The sequence below is a fragment of the Phyllopteryx taeniolatus genome, chromosome 21 (genome assembly GCF_024500385.1).
Source record: "Phyllopteryx taeniolatus isolate TA_2022b chromosome 21, UOR_Ptae_1.2, whole genome shotgun sequence".
Taxonomy (NCBI): domain Eukaryota; kingdom Metazoa; phylum Chordata; class Actinopteri; order Syngnathiformes; family Syngnathidae; genus Phyllopteryx; species Phyllopteryx taeniolatus.
Genome location: NC_084522.1, coordinates 3,624,898 through 3,639,690, shown reverse-complemented (window position 1 = coordinate 3,639,690; position 14,793 = coordinate 3,624,898). Strand labels below are relative to the sequence as shown.

The 14,793-nt window shown below is 42.5% G+C and overlaps 1 protein-coding gene across 8 annotated transcripts in view; it reads left to right on the top strand.

The window, feature by feature from the left end:
* The window catches only part of grin2da (glutamate receptor, ionotropic, N-methyl D-aspartate 2D, a), a 62,296-nt gene that overhangs the window by 6,695 nt on the left and 40,808 nt on the right, over positions 1 to 14,793 (top strand). For 7 of the 8 annotated variants that reach the window (XM_061760022.1, XM_061760024.1, XM_061760019.1 and 4 more), the window contains one exon: positions 8,048 to 8,181. The exons of the other annotated variant lie outside the window; for it this stretch is intronic. The gene's annotated coding sequence lies outside the window, so the exon portion shown is untranslated. The remainder of the gene's footprint in view (positions 1 to 8,047; positions 8,182 to 14,793) is intronic. 8 annotated transcript variants of the gene reach the window in all.

Here is a 14,793-nt window from a genome sequence, read left to right as displayed (position 1 = left end):
GATTGCTTCTAACGAGAAGCGCATAACCGGTAATAAATAAGCGTGTAGTGTATACAGTGTACAAGGCAAAAGATTGTATATGGAGTGGAATTTATGATAAGGGGAAGTAATTTATTGAGTAAAGAGTTTGTTTTTCCTCATCTTTATTATTGGAGTAAAGCAAAAAATCTTAAAAAAACCCAAAACAAAACAGTTGCAGCCTGGTGGCGACTTCTCGCCAGTGTATTATTTACTTTATTACTATATTCATGATTCTATTCGTTGCATGTATAATGAATTTTTCTGCACCAACTCTGAGGTTTCATGGACAAGTGCCCTGCGATCCAGCCTCATGACCCACACATCCACAAACCAAGTTTTCCGGTTGTTATGGCCACATACCGTGTGTCTGTTTTTATCCACAGATCCACTGTGCAAAAATTGCATCCATGGCAGAGTTTCAAGGCGAAAACCACTGCTGACCAAAAAGAACAAAGACTCAGCGTACTTTTAGCCCCCCAAAAAAAAATTATTCTATGGACTGACGAGATGAAAGTTGAACTTTTTTGGAATGTGTGTGTCTCGTTACATCTGGTGTAAATGTAAAGCAGCATTTCAGAAAAAGAACATCATACCGACACTCAAACATGGTGGTGGTAGTCAGGTGATCTGGGGCAGCGTTGCTCCTTCAGGACCTGGACGACTTGCTGTGTGATTAATGGAACGATGAGTTCTGCTCTTTACCGGAAAACTTTGAACCATCGGTTTGTGACCTCAAGCTGAAGCACACTGGACAACGTTCCAAAACACGACCGCAAGTCAACTTCTGAATGGCTTAAAAAACAAACAAGGTTTTGGAGTAGCGTGTCAAAGTCTGGACTTGAATTAGATTGAGGCGCTCAAGTGGGGAAACTATGCAAAAAAAATAAAAAATTACGAATTTGAGACAGGGGCCAATTATTTTCCACGGCACTTTATGAATGCAAATATATGCACAGTAACAAAGACATCAGGGAATAAAATGTAAAAGTTGGTCCTGGTTAAATGGACACACGTGTGTACATTGTCAGTGGAGCATTTGAATTTTGAGCTTATCACTGCATGTTTCCATGTGAACACGCATGTAGCATGTCGCATCAAAGCACGCGTCGGTGACTCGTGGTCGTCGGCATTTTGTTTAGGGAACGTTGATCACTTTAATTGTGTTTTTTTTTTTGGTGTTAAACATTTCTCATTAGATTTTTTTTCTTTCTACTTTCCTACATCGGAGTCTTTTCATCTTTTTTGCTTGCTTCCTTCCTCATCCCTCTTTCTTGCTGTGTGGTTCATTACTCTCCTCCCTCTTCTAATTACTGTCACGCTTCATCCCTCCTTCTTTCCCTCCCCCGCTTTTCCCGTTCTTCCCTTCATTCTTCTTCCTTCATCTCTTCTTCCCTTCATTCTGTTTTTGTCCACTTTGATGCTGAACTTATTTGACTTTGTCTTTTCTCGTTTTTCTCTCACCTACTGTCCTTTGTAATCCCTCGCTCCCACACTGTCTCCTTCCAATCCTCTTTTCCTCCTCCAGCTGCAATCTTCTCCTCGCTGCACCGCTCCCTTCACTCCCCCTTCATCAGCCCTTCATCTTCCTCTCCTCCTCCAGCTGCAATCTCTTCCTCACTCCTACTTCCTCGCCCTCATTCGACTCATCGATTCCTCATCCTTCCTTCACCTTAATCCTTCTGCCTTATCCCCCTTTCTCCCCATCATCCCTTCATCTTCCTCTCCTCCCCTCACTCATTCATCTCACCTTTTTCTTCCTCCTCCCGTCTCGCCTCATCTTTCTCACCCCTTCTTCCTCATGACTCCCCCTTTCTCATCCTTCCATCTCCGTAATCCCTTTTTCTTCCTTATCCGTTTCCCTCGTCCTCACCTCTCATCATTGCTTCCTCTGCTCATCTCTCCTTTCTTTGCGTCCTTCCATCGCCCACTCATCCCTTCATCTTCCTCCCCTCCGCCGCTCCGTTTTTCTCCTCTTTATCGTTGTGCACTATCAGCCTTTGTGAATGGATGCTAGCGCACGAGGAGATGAATGAGCCTACACGTGCACACCCGCAAACACGCGCGTGCACACGCACACGCAGCGTTATCTGATGTAGGCCAGAGACGACGGCGGCGAGGAAAGGAAGTGTCCTAAAGTGTAGGTTGAGGAGTGATGGGAGGGAGCAGAAATAGGAAATGAAGCCGCTTGGATGAGGAGGAGGAGAAAGTGATGAAGATGGATTTATTTATTTTTTGAAATTACAGTGACACCCCCCCGTTCATCATGCAGGATACATTCCAGACTCGCCCATGAAAGGTGAAAATCTGTGACATAGACAGGCCATGTAAAATTATTTAAAACAAATAGTTGTATTCCTCACACATGCTTTAAACACGTTGGGACGTTGTGTTAAACAGAATACAATGATTTTCAAATCATGTTCAACCTATATTTAATTGAATACACGACAAAGACAAGACATTTAATGTTCAAACTGATGAACTTTATTGTTTTTAGCAAATAATCATTAACTTCGAATTTTATGGCTGCAACACATTCCAAAAAAGCTGGGACAGGTGGCAAAAAAGACTGAGGAATGCTCATCAAACACCTGTTTGGAACATCCCACAGGTGAACAGGTGCGTGCCATGATTGGGTAGAAAAGGAGTTACCCTGAATTGCTCAGTCGTTCACAAGCAAAGATTGGGCGAGGTTCACCTCTTTGTGGACAAGTGCGTGAGAAAATAGTTGAACAGTTTAAGGACAATGTTCCTAGATGGAAACTAGACTTCTGGCTAATTCTGGCTTTTTTAACCATGTGTACTTCATGTGTTTTATGAAATTGCATTGTCCCCTTTCAAAAATAAACTGATAAACCTAAACCTAAACCTCAACGTACAATTGCAAGGAATTTAGGGATTTCATCATCTATGGTCCATAATATCATCAAAAGGTTCAGAGAATCTGGAGAAATCACTGCATGTAAGCGGCAAGGCCGAAAACCAACATTGAATGCCCGTGACCTTCGATCCCTGACATCAATGTGTAAAGGATATCACCACACGGGCTCAGGAATACTTCAGAAAACCAATGTCCAGTAAATACAGTGCGGCGCTACATCCGTAAGTGCAACTATGCAAAGCAAAAGCCATTTATCAACAACACCCAGAAATGCCGCCGGCTTCTCTGGGCCCGAGCTCATCTGAGATGGACCGATGCAAAGTGGAAAAGTGTTCTGTGGTCCGACGAGTCCACATTTCAAATTGTTTTCGGAAATTGTGGACGTCGTGTCCTCCGGGCCAAAGAGGAAAAGAACCATCTGGACTGTTATGGACGCAAAGTTGCAAAGCCAGCATCTGTGATGCTACGGGGCTGTGTTTGTGCCAATGGCATGGGTAACTTACACATCTGTGAAGGCACTATTAATGCTGAAAGCTACGTACAGGTTTTGGAGAAACATATGCTGCCATCCAAGCAGTGTCTTTTTCATGGACGCCACTGCTTATTTCAGCAAGACAATGCCAAACCACATTCGGCACATGTTATAACAGCGTGGCTTCGTAGTAAAAGAGTGCGGGTACTAGACTGGCCTGCCTGCAGTCCAGACCTGTCTCCCATTGAAAATGTGTGGCGCATTGTGAAGCGTAAAATACGACAACGGAGACCCCGGACTGTTGGACAGCTGAAGCTGTACATCGAGCAATAATGGGAAATAATTCCACCTACAAAGCTTCAACAATTAGTGTCCTCAGTTCCCAAACGTTTATTGAATGTTGTTAAAAGAAAAGGTGATGTAAACAGTGGTAAACATGACCCTGTCCCAGCTTTTTTGGAACGTGTTGCAGCCCTAAAATACTTAGTTAATGATTATTTGCTAAAAACTGTCAAGTTTATCAGTTTGAACATTAAATATCTTGTCTTTGTAGTGTATTCAATTAAATATAGGTTGAACATGATTTGCAAATCATTGTATTCTGATTTTATTTATGTTTAACACAATGTCCCAACTTCATTGGAATTGGGGTTGTAGTTTCAAGTCTTAATTTTCAGGTTGCAGTCAAGTCTCAAGTTACTGGAGCAAAAACTCAAGTCGAGTCTACACTAAAGTCGGGTCAAGCTAAGCTAAGTCGTCGTAAGCAAGTCGTAAGTCGAATTGTACAGGTGTGCTCATTCACAACATTCATTCAAACATTGGCCACTTTGCACTGAGAAGCAAGTGGAGTCTTGCATAGGTTTTAGCCGAGCAAGTCCTAAAAATGGCGCCTTAAGTCTGACTTGAGTCACGTGACTGGAGTCCCCCACCTCTGCTCTATTGCCTGTGATCAGTTGGTGCTCTGTCCACAGTGTACCCGTGTCTGCATTTCAACAGAAGTTTCAATCTCAATTTCAGTCACGAACAGGTTAAGAAGCACTTCACAAAATGGATGGATGCTAATTGAGTTGAGGAGAGAGCCACGGCAGGCACACTTTTCATTTCTTGCGTCTTGAAAACACTAAACAGAAAAAATGTCTTCGGTAGTTTCCAGGGCTGCTGCCATGGCAACGCTTATTAGCGGGACATGTCCGCCATGATAGACGGACACTCGGATCACAACACAGCGCTTCTTTTTTGGTGGACAGGCTGGCATGCGTTGCTTATGACTTCCTTGTTAAGAAGCATTGTAACACAATGCTGTTTTTCACTTTGGTCAGTTGTGGTACCGGAACCATTCAATGAGCCTGAGGGGTTCGGAAGTCTCACAGGGAACTTAAAGGTCTTGAATATATTTTGGTCCAAAACTGTTCAGAGCTTTATAGACAAACTATAAGGTTTTAAAAACTATTATTTGACTATTCTGGGACAGGCTCCACCAAACCCTTTTGAGGAAAAGCGGTATCGCAAATGGATGGATGGAGTAATTTTTCAAGATGTTGAATTGTTGTGCACTATTTATTGATTTATTTAAAAAAAATGTTTGTGGTCAGCAGTTCTTCCTCACAATTTGGATCCTGTTGAATTTGCGCGTTCTCCCCATGCTTGGGTTTTCTGTGGGTACTCCGGCTTCCTTCCACTTTCCAAAAACATGCATGTTAGTTCTCACTTCATCAAAGACTCAAACTTGTCCATCAGTGTGACTCCTTAAGCGTGAAGCTTGTTTTCGTATATGTGCCTAGCGATTGGCTGATGACCAGTCCAGAATGCACCCCACCGCTCGCTTAAAGTCAGCTGGGAGAGCAGAAAATACATAGCTGGACGGATCTCGGATTCTAGAGATGTTCTTCAGCTGGTAATGAGCAGACTAAACCTAACCTCACTTTTTAGGTGGCTTTAAAAATGGAGGTAATAATCCCACCACAGTTTTCCACTTCAGCAAGAAGCAGGAATTAAGAAGGTGCCTGTGAGGTGGTGTCACCTGAGGATTGTTCTTCCTCTCCTGCTTCCATCCTCTTGTTCCTTTCACTTACTCACATCCAGGTGCAGCACTTGGTGTCTGATGAGTCTCTTGGCGCTAGAGGGCGAACTAAGGGTTTCATTCGAGCTTCTTCTCTCCCGAGGCGGCGCCGACTCCGCTGTAGAGAATACAATGTAGTCAATTAGGCGGCCCCGCAGTCCTCGCCAAGACCCTGCGGGGGAATTGAGCCAGGAACACGTTCCCCCCGCTTTGAGACGCCAAGCTGGGTGTGAGCAAGCTGGGATGAAGCCTGCGGGAGATCACGCCATTATGACAATGTCCAAATGAGCATGCAGCTTACTTGTTATTTGGTGAACAATCAAAGCATTGATTAAAAAGGTTCCACTACTCGTTAGCGTGCAGCTACATCTGGGCTGGGCTAACTTTTGTGCTCCAAGGCTATTTTTTTATTTTTAAAACAAACATATAGGCCTGGCTGTTTGTAGATGTGGCCCAAAATAATATTTGAACTGGACTCTTTGGTTGCGTTTCACCTTTAATCCAAAAATGGAGAACTGAAGAAGCCTTTTGGATTGAAGGTGAAACGTCTTCAACAAATGCGAAGAGTCCAGTTGCCGTGATTCAACTTTTGTGGATTCACTTTGTAGTGTTTAGCTTAGCAACATGCTAACGGCTCAACTTCATCTGTCTTCGCTTACACCTCTTTAAAACCAGCGGTCCTCTTTGTTCAGAATTTGGACATTGTCAGGTGACCAACCAGTTGTTGTTCCAAACGCTCAGTCACCAGCCACACCTGTAAACAAAAACAACACCATCACCAAAACCCACATGTGACCACCCCCAGGGTACACGGACAGGGAGACGATCTACTTAAAATTTAGAATTGAAGAAGCTTTTTGGATTAAACGTGTGGTGGTTTCTGGTATGCGCTATAAGTGCAGCTCCACAGTGGCCCCTGACCCCCCCCCCCCCTTCCACCTCCCAAAAAATGCTATTTATAAAATGGTTTTCAATTGGCATCATGACATATCAATAATTGCCGTTTGTATGCGGAATTTGCGCCCCCTTGTGAAGTCGCCCTCTGTCGATGAGATGCCTTTTCAAAACTCAAGTTAATAAAAACCCACTTGAGGCCAACCGTGTCCCAGGAACGTTTAACTGGCTTCAGCATCATAAGCATCAACCACACAGCTGGGGGAACAGATTTTATACGAGGACATCACAGACGATTCCGCATCAAGGAAGGCCAGGAGGCAACACTCGGGAAATAACATAACAATCGAATCCTGAACATAAAAGAAGGAAAATATGCTGGGAAATAACACCAAAGGGGGGTCTCGCACGTGGCTCTATTCAAGCCAGGATCGTCACGGCATCCATCCATTTTCTGCAGCGCTTATTCTCATTCAGGTCACGGGCCCACCAACCTCAGAACTGAACAGCACATGTACTAACTACTCAGCCACCGTGCCACCCATGTTTTAATTAGATCATTTATAATGAAGTCATTCAATGCCGTGGACATTTACATTGGTCAACTGGAATCCAACCATTTCCTGCCACTGACGAATATATGCGTCAAGTACGTTTTTATTTATTTCTTCTTCTTATTTTTTGTGCATGCCCACCTACTCGTTAGGCGTGCAATTCAAGCTGTGAAATTCAAGCTTCTACATAACTGTGATGAAAAACAGACACCAGTAGATGGCGGCGTTGCACCACTTTGGATATGAGATCGGCATCGCTTTTGAGTAGAAGATAAAGATTAGGTCGTTTTGTTGTTTTATAGTTTGAGATGTCACAAAAAACAAAAAAATCTTAGCGTCAGTTTGTTTCTTTTTTGCGAAAAGCTGTTTTTCTCTGCCTTTGGTCAGAAACTGGTGTTTGTGCTGAAACCAAGCCATGTTCTACTAGTGGTTACTAAAGAGCAGAAAAAGCTCGAGACTAGCTTTTTCTGGTGAAAGAAGAGCATCTACACTTTGTTTTGGTAGGTCTCTTTGGTAGGTCTCGTTGTTTTGTGGGTCTCGAGAAATCAGTCCAAATGCATTGAAAACAGCCACAACTGCCAGTCAATGAGTTAATCAGCCAATGAAACGAATGATGATTCAAAAAAATGCTCAGCGTACATGTAATATGTTGTAATTGAAAAGAAATGTTTGCTCGGCGGGATAACGGGATCAAGCCGCACTCTCGTTTCGGCGCTCGGCTCAGTTTGACCCGTCTGGAGGAGTTTGACTGGAACATTTACGAACGTTTGTCAGCCGAAATATTCCTCATCCGTCTCGCGGTATTTGTGTTCCCCGAGCGGGTACGACGGCTCGTCATCTCGTCCGCTACCGAAACGACCTTGCCGGTCGGCCTCGACGTGTCCAGACTGCGTAGGCCGGGCTCGGGCCTCAGATAATGGCATCCGTGCGGTAAATAATTCACACGATGGCCGCATTTCCGTGCTGGGAAATCACACATAGCGGTCTCCTGCTTATATTTTTTTAACGTGAGGAGGGAAGCTGATGGAATCTTAGGGTGGAAATTGCTGGACTGATATCGGCGCAGTGTTCAGTTTCAGTATTCAGTACCAGTGTATTCCCCTTGTAATATTCTCCTCATGTTTGTTGTGTCTCTTTATTCTTTTCTTTCTTTTTCTCTGTGGCAGACAGCAGCATCCGACAAGTTCTTGTCCTGAAATCATGGCAGGCAAATCTTCATTCCGTCTGCTGCTCGGTCTTGCTCGTCTGATTTCACTGGAGGCGCGTCATCGACTTTCTGGCTCTGTATTTACTACCTCAGGTGAAATGTTGTTTTCTGTTTCTTAGCTAACCAGCCGGTGTTAGCACATATTGGTGGGAAAAGTACGACCCGCGGGCTACATTCGGCCCGCCCCCTTCCTTAATCCGGCCTACCGAGCATTTGCATTATCAAGAGTCCAGTAATAATTGTTTGTTGTCCGCCCAAAATTGATGAATTAAAAGGTATCATGTATTTAATTTATTATTCATCCATCCATCCATTTTCTGAACCGCTTAGCCTCACTAGGGTGTGCTGGCGCCTCGCTCTTATATTCTATTCAATACTTATGTTAATTGTGTTATTGTAAACAATAAAAACAAACATATTAGCAAAATAAAAAAAATTCTTAAATTGGTAAAATAAATCATTTTAGATACTTTTACTCTATTGAATAATTAGTTAATCAACTGTAATTAAATGTATTATAGAAACAATACAATTTGAAAATGAGCATGCTCGTTTTACGATTCAAATCAAAAATATTACAGATTATTAAATCAAATAAATTACACAAATATTAAAATTAAATTGATTAAATGAAATTAAAATTAAATATTCCAGTTTAATGTTTAATTAATTAATCCAAAATATTGGTTAATTTGAATGAAATGAAAAAGTGAATTTTTTACATTATCAAGAGGCTTTTAATATTTATTGCATACATTTTAGCATTTTCTTCCTAAAATTTGTTCAGTTTCATTTTTCGTTTAATTAAATAATTGGTTAAATGAGTTATTGTAAAGGATAAAACATATTCATAAATTTGTTTATATATACATTTCACATTTTTCATATTTCTGTCATTAAATAGTTGGTTAATTAATTCTAATCAAGTTTATAATTAATAAATTGAGCATGTCGTATTTTACTTTTACTATTAAAATAAAAAATTGGAGATATTTTACATTGTCATCTACTTCATCGGTGCGATTTCAACTCAAACATCACCCTTGCGCTACAATTTAATTTTTCGAGCAGCGCCTCCGTTATTGTGCGTTGTCTCGGCGTACAACCTAAACGTGTCGGGATGTGACGCTTGTGTCTCGGCGTAACTTGTCCACGCCCCCTCCGTGTTGTCGTCGCGTGTTTAGCGTCACATGCTAATCACATGCTAATTGCTCCGTTGAGCCTCACTGATCCCGCCCTCCCGGGAAAAGCAGGAAAGTGGCCTTGAATGTCAACTAGACGGCAGCAAATCATGCAGGAAACACGTCAGACGTCACCGTGAACTCCATCAACCAGTCCACGTTTAAAATTATTTGACATTTTTTTACACACTATACTATGCTAAATTTCTTCTTATTTTTATTTATTTTTTTTTAGACACTTTGTGTTTTTGTTGAACATTTCATCATGGCTACGGATGACTGGCGGCCCGGTCGCGGGCCGATGCGTCGTGCTCGCCGGTAGGGAATTCAACCTGATTGGACACGAGCGCATTGGTTGTTTCCACCGCCGACTAATTACAAGGCGACTATTGTTTGCGGCTTGTTTTTCCCGCCCGGTCGTTTTGACGCGTCCCCGAGGGGAACGAGGGCTTGCTGGCGGTGACATCAGGCTGGGCTCATCTTCTGACACAGCTTGAAAGGCCCGGCGTCCCGCTTTGTTGTTTGGTCTCGTTGTTGATGTCGCTTTAATCATCACCGGGCAGCGCCTCGCCTCAACCAACATTATCGCACTTATTGTTTTTGCTCTTTTCATTGTTGTCTGTATCGCTGTGATCGTTGGTAGTGTCGTTATTGTTGCTAACATAATTGTCGTTGTCTTTATTGCATTTCTCATTATTGTTGTTGTTCTCATTGTTATCGGTATTGCGATATTGTTATTACCGTAATTGCCACTATCTTTATCGTGCAGTGGTCACTACCATTGTTACAGCTGTTGTTGTTGTTGTTGTTGTCGTTATCGTTTAACTGTTTTAGTTGTCATTATTCCTGCTGGTATTGTTGAGACAGTTATTATTACTGCAAATCTCGTTATCGTTGTTGTCGAGTTTCCTCTCATCGGTATCGACTGTTACTTTGGGTAGCGTTGATGTTGTTACAGTTATCACAGCTCTCATTATCATTGCTGTTCTCGTTATCGGTCGACGGTATCGCTGTACTCAATATTATTGTTGGTATTGTTGTTGCTATTTGTTGTCGTCAACGGTGTCGTTGGAAGCGCGGGTCACGTTCAAGGCAGAAGCGATTGTTTCTTTGGCTATCACGATCGTTATCACTGTTCTCATTATTGTTACCGTTATTGCTGTTCTTTTCATTATCGGTACAACTTTTATCAGTGTTGTCAACGGTGTTGTTGGTATTGTTGTTGTTATTGTGTTTGTTATTATGTCACTGCCGATGTTGTTTTGATCATCACTGCTTTTAACATTATAAACGCAAGTTCCGTTTGAAAATGATGTGATTTTATTTTGTTGTAGTTGTGACGTAGGACCTCGGAGAACATCGCAGAACCTCATATAAGCTGTCGCTATCGTTATTGCTGTTATTTTTGTTATCTGTTGTCGTGTATGCCAGTGTTTTTTTTCCCATTATCGGTATCCCTGTTGTCATTGTTTTCATTGTTAGTATTGGTATTGTTGCAGTTGTTACTGCGGTTAATATTATCGTTCGTCCGTTGGAAGCGTCTATCACGTTCAAAGCCAAAGTTAATGTTTTTGTGTGTGTGTGTGTGTGTGTGTGTGACATAGGACCTTACGGAACATCAATTATTGCTTGCGTCAACAAAGATGACCTCTCCGCTGCATGCTAATTGGCAGGAGACATCTGTATGACCGGGCGTCTTAAGCGGCGTACGATGGAAAATCGGCGAGCAGATGGCGACCCGCCTCCTTTTCCCGCCGTTAACGGCTCAGCCTAAATGCTTTAGCTGAAGGCGGCGATGGTGAAGGCCCCCCACCCCTGTCCCGCGCCGTCTCCCCTCCCCCCCGGCCCGTGTAACGGTTTCCCTTTTGGCGTGTGATGAGGCGCTGCCGTGTTCAACCCGCCGGCTGCTTCCTGCGGTGAGTGGCAGCCTGGCGGGCGAGCTGACAGCAGCACCGAGAGCGACGCCGAGCTATCAATGCCCCCCATTTCCTGGCAGCAACAAGCTGCTGCGACACTGCCAAAGAGTCGTCGACGTGTACGGCCGCTTTCTACTCGCCGCTTCCCCCGCAGGTGCGACCTTGATGTGCCCAGTTGGCGAAGATGTCATGCTAACAAGCGCTATTATGCTTATATCTTGTCTTACTAGTTTATTTTAATCCTCTTACCGAGGTCGCAACTCAATATATTTAAAATATATTTTATATTAATCCCTAGTTTATTGCGGGGGTGTGGTTCCGGACCACTCTCGCAAAGTTACATATTTTTTGCATCTTTTATAACCTGTAAGAACCTCTCCATATGCTTATTAATCTCCCCTACCTCTATTAACCTCTATCATACTCTTATAAACACCTTCTATACTCTTAAAACAAACAGTAATGCACAGTAGTATTGTACACTATGTACATTTTATTCCTTGTAATATGTGCTTTAAAGATTTTGTCATGCTAGCGAGCGCTAATGGACACCATGTTGATTACAGGACTTTGGGCCCTCGTTGCACTTTGTGGCAAGCATCACCCCCCCCCCCCCCCCCCCCCCCCCCCCCCCCCCCCACACACACACACACACACACTCTGCAGTGGCCGACGCAGCCGTACAAATGACTGCTGCCGCTCGCTCGGTGTTTACAGCCGCCCGCTATCGACCCGCCTTTTCCTCGCTCCTCGTCGTCGTCAATAACGAGCTCGTCGGCAATTTGCCCTTTTTGGACCGCAGCGGCGATTCCGCGCCATCGTGTTGCATGGGTGACAAAAACGAGTAATATTATGATGAAAGTGGAATAAATAGACATTGAAAGAGGAATAATATAGAGGAACAATAAGACCGTAAAAAAGGAATAATATGATAAAAGAGGAATTCGCGGAATGACGCAATCTTGTCACCACGACTCGCAGGAGAGAGGAACGAGAGAAAAAAGAAGGAGAGCGCCAGGAAATAAGGAAAAATAGGACCATCAAATGAGATGAAATATGAGGAGAAAAAGGGAAAATAAGATGATAAAAGAGCAATAATTAGATGACAAAATAACAATACAATGTTAAGTTTTGACTAGAGGAATAATGAAGGAGGAATAATAAGATGATCAAATGAATGATCGGATAATATGAATGGTAATATGATAAAGGAGGACAATCAAAATTATAAGAGGAATAAAAGGAAATAGAATAGTAATGCATCTAACCATATGATAAAAGATGACTACTGATCAAGTTATTTCTAGACATAAATTACATATTTAGATAATGATAATAAGATGCTTAAAAAGGAATAAAACAGTAAGACTAAGACCTTAAAAGAATAAACACAATAATGAGACATTAAAAGAGGAATAATAAGATGATTAATGAAAACACGAAAAGAGGACTAGTTGGATAAAAGAGGCATAAGACTTTAAAAAAGAAATAATACAATGATAAAAGAGGAATAAGACAAAAGACGAATAATTAGGAAGTAAAATAAAAATAGTATGCCAGAAGCTATTACCAGACATTTATTACACCTTAAAATGGGAATAATATGACGATTAAAAAAATACATTAAAAGAATAGTTGCATAAAATAGGAATACTTAAAAATGAAAACTAAGATGATCAAAGTGGAGTAAGACAACGCAAGAGAAATAGCAGGGCACAAGAAAAATAATACCACCTTAAAAGAAGAGTCATAAGATGATAAAAGTGGAATTACTAGATTTATCATGTGGGCTCATGCTATCATGAGGCCTTTGTGCGGCAAATATTGTTTGGTGAAGGTGTGGGGGACTCATTGAAACTCACACAGTAGGTTTGTGGAACAAACTCATTGCGGAGCCTCCAGTGGCAAACGTGTCTCCACATAGCAGACGCATCCGCAAGCGCTCGCTAATTACAAACAACACAACAAGTTGTTCCCATTTCAATTTGTCCGGTTAGCATATCACCATTGGGAATAAGGAATGAAAGTGTTATTTTTCCCCCTTAGCATCCTGTGCGTACTTAACTTGTTTCGTGTTCTTACTTTCTTTGTTTTGTTTTTATCGCTCCCTTGAAGTGCACTTATTAAGTAGTCGCATTGCTTTCTTCTCTTTTAATCCGCTATTCCTCTTTTACAATCTTATTATTACTATTTTTATGTCTTTTATTCTATGATCCACTTTTGCTGTCTGATGATTATTTATTTTTTTAAATATATTTTTGTTCCTCTTTTACCCTATTATTCCTCTTTTATCATGATTTGTCTTTTGCCATCTGAATATTCCCCTTCAAATGTCTATTCTTCCGCTTAACAATTTCTTTTTACACATTTATCATATGAATCGCCGTTTATTCCTCTTTGAATGGCATATTATTTCTGTTATATAATCTTACGTTCCTCCTCTAATTTAAATGTCTTCTTGATGATGTTTCATCTGCCATTTGGTTTTGCAGCTGCCATTTTTGTGGCACGTGCACGAATAAAATCAAGTGCAGAGAAGGAACGCGGGTGATACTGGTTTTGTTGAGTTGGGAGATGGGGGGGGGGGGGGGGGGGGATGAAAAAGGTCGAAAAGGGAGTGATGAATTTCAGAGGTGGAAAATGATCTGCAGTCAAGCCAGAGGAGGTCACGCTGTCTTGAAGAAGTCCATCCTCCCATCACGGCCTCGTGTCTCGACTGATCCGAGGTGTCACGGCGTGTGTGCACGCGCGCGTGTGCCCTTCTCCCACTCGCTGTGAGGACGCCTGAAAGCAAGTGAAAGCTTGTGAAAGCGTCTGAAAGGATCTCATTAGCGGCCGGCGATCAAACGCTGCCCGGAGTGAGCGACTGTTAATGACCAAGGAGACCGCCGACCTTTTATTTTATTTTTTTCCTTTCCTGTCGCGTTCGTGCGACCTGACTCGACTTTCTTGCCGCGAGCGTAGCCGCGGGTCACGTCTGACCACCTGTGCTCGATGCTCCTTTTTTTGTTTTTTTTTTAACCCAACACACACGTGTTGTTGTTCTTCTTCTTAGGATACATACTCTCAAACACTTCATGATTGATATGAGGATAAAAGAGGACTAATAAGACTAGCAAAGTGGAATGATAAATACCAGCCAAATGAGATGATAAAAGAGGAATATTAAGAGGAACACGAGTGATGTAGTGCGGTGAAGTTGCGTAAAAGCCCAAGAGTAAAGATTGTGTACTGCAAATAGTTCACACAGTAGTGCGGGTGACAGTGTCAGTCAGTGCAGAACCTGTTTGGTGGTGGTGTACCTAATGAAGTGTCCTGGCGGGATGCGCATGTGCGGGCGTGCTTTCCGTGACGGATGGCGCACACGGGGTTCAAGGATGGAGCGGAGGCGGCGCAGAAGTGATGCCAACACACACACACACACACTTGCACACAAACACATGCACACACTCGCACACACAAAAACACAAAAGCTTGTGAGAATTTAGTGTTGACTTTGTGTGACTGACTCATTTGCTGCGTCATGGAAAACTGGGAGGTCTGATTGTGACATCGCCGTGCGGCTAATTAACCGAATAACCACGCCCCCAAATTAATAAGAGCCAAAA